The following is a 2,348-nucleotide window of genomic DNA, read 5'->3' as shown; positions in this document are numbered from 1 at the left end:
TCTGGCTGAGGCTTTATGATGCTCAGTCTGGCTGAGGCTTTTTGATGCTCGGTCTGGCTGAGGCTTTATGATGCTCAGTCTGGCTGAGGCTTTTCATGAGTGCTGCAATCAAAACGTCATTGAGACACCATACAGATAACTGAGATATATAATTGATGGCAGGGGAAGTGTAACCCAGTTAATTAAAAAGTTACATTGCGTAAGGAGATATCAAGAATGCGTAAATTTGCCGGAAAGAAAATACAATAACTAAGCGATACAAAAGTAGGAGCTTATTGAAAGTAACGTTTTAGGTGTTCGGCGTTCCATTGGTGGAAGAGGTCTCGACCTTCCATGTCCTGAAGTCGGTAGGTGCCCGGACGTGGTTTGGCTTTCACAACGTAAGGTCCCTCCCATTTGGCTGCCAGTTTACCCTCAATCGGATTTTTGGTGGCAAGAGTTACTTCTCTCAAAACAAGGTCCCCTATAGTGAACTCCCTTTGTCGGACTTTCCGATTGTAGTGTGTTTTCATTTTCTGTTGGTATGAGGCCAGTCTAACTGCAGTGGTCTCTCTGAGTTCTTCGATTAGGTCCAGGTCTGCCCGACGAAGCTCTTTGGTTTGTGCTGGATCCGGGTGTAAAACCCTAGGAGTAGGCAGACCGACTTCTACTGGAATAACCACCTCAGCGCCGTATGTTAAACGGAAAGGGGTTTCCCCAGTGGGAGTCCGAGCTGTAGTTCGTTAAGCCCAGAGTACATTCGGTAGTTCCTTAGCCCAAAGTCCCTTAGCAGCTTCGAGCTTAGTTTTGATGATCTTCAAGAGAGAACGGTTGGTGACCTCGACTTGGCCATTGGCCTGGGGATGACCGGGGAAAGAGAAACATGGTTGAATCTGGAGGTCGGCACAGAACTTCCTGTACTTGGCGTTGTCAAATTATTTTCCGTTGTCGGAGACGATGGCTTGAGGGATGCCAAATCTGTAAACGATTGACTGCCAGATGAACTTGGTTGTATTCCGCTCGGTAATGGTGGCAAAGGGTTCTGCCTCTACCCACTTGGTGAAGTAATCAATGGCGACGATCGTGAACTTGGTCTGACCTCAGTCGGTGGGAAGTGGACCGACCAAGTCGATCCCCCATTTGGCGAACGGATAAGGGCTGCAAAGTGTGATCAACTCTGTAGAAGAAGCATGGGGGATGTTGGCAAAACGTTGACACTTATCACATTTGAGCACGAAATCAGTCGCATCTTGATTGAGAGTTGGCCAGAAATAACCAGTACGGAGAATTTTGTGGGCCAGAGACCTGCCGCCCGAATGATTACCACAAATTCCCTCATGGATTTCCCGCATTACATAGGTTGCTTGAGCCGAATTGAGGCATCGCAGGTATGGGCGTGAAAAACCACGTTTGTATAAGATGCCACTGACCGGGATGTAATTGGACGACCGGGCCCTGACTTTGGCAGCCTGCTGTTGGTCATCTGGGAGTTCCCTCATTGTCAAAAATAGGAAGATGTCGTAGGCCTAAGGGATGGGTTCGTTTTGGAGGAACTGCACTTCTTGTAAGTCCGGTGAGATGGCCGAGTGGGCTAGGTATTCAAGGCGGACACCGTGGCTGAGGTCGGACTGGTCTGCAGAGGCCAACTGAGCCATCGTCTGCCTTGGAGTTTTCCGCCCGAGGTATGTGCTTGATGTGGAAGGTATTGAAGAGGCGAACAAGGGGGAGGGCCATATCCCTGTAAGCCAGCATTGTGTCCTCCTTGGCATCGAATTCCCCTGTAATCTGGCTGACGATGAGCTGGGAGTCGCTGAACACCCGGATGTGGCTGACTCCAATGTCCTTGGCGAGGCAGAATCTTGCTTGCTATCAATGCCTCATATTCAGCCTCATTGTTACTGGCATTAAACAAGAAACAGAGAGCGCATTTGAAATAGCCGCCCTCAGGGGTGGTGAGAATGAGGCTAGCCCCACTACCTTCCCTACGGGATGATCTGTCCACGTTGAGAGTCCATGAATGCGGGTCTTCTGGCTCGGTAGGGGTTGGTGGAGGTGGGGGCCAGCGGTTGGGATAGGATTAGTGAATTCTAGGATGAAATTCGCGACAGCCTATCCCTTAATTGCTGTTCGAGGCCGGTAGGAGATGTCAAACTGACTGAGTTCCACTGACCACTGCATGAGTCTGCCAAAAAGTTTTGGTTGTTGCATGACCTTCTTCAATGGTTGGTCAGTGAGATCTACTATGGAATGGGCTTGGAAGTAAGGATGTAGCCATCTGGAGGCGATGACCAAGGCCAAGGACAATTTTTCTAATAGCGGGTAATTCTGCTCTGCTTCCCTGAGAGCCCGACTGATGTAGTAGACCAGCC

This window comes from Camellia sinensis, chromosome 10 (genome assembly GCF_055761805.1).
Source record: "Camellia sinensis isolate YWXY chromosome 10, ASM5576180v1, whole genome shotgun sequence".
NCBI lineage: Eukaryota > Viridiplantae > Streptophyta > Magnoliopsida > Ericales > Theaceae > Camellia > Camellia sinensis.
Note: the sequence above shows the minus strand (reverse complement) of the source record.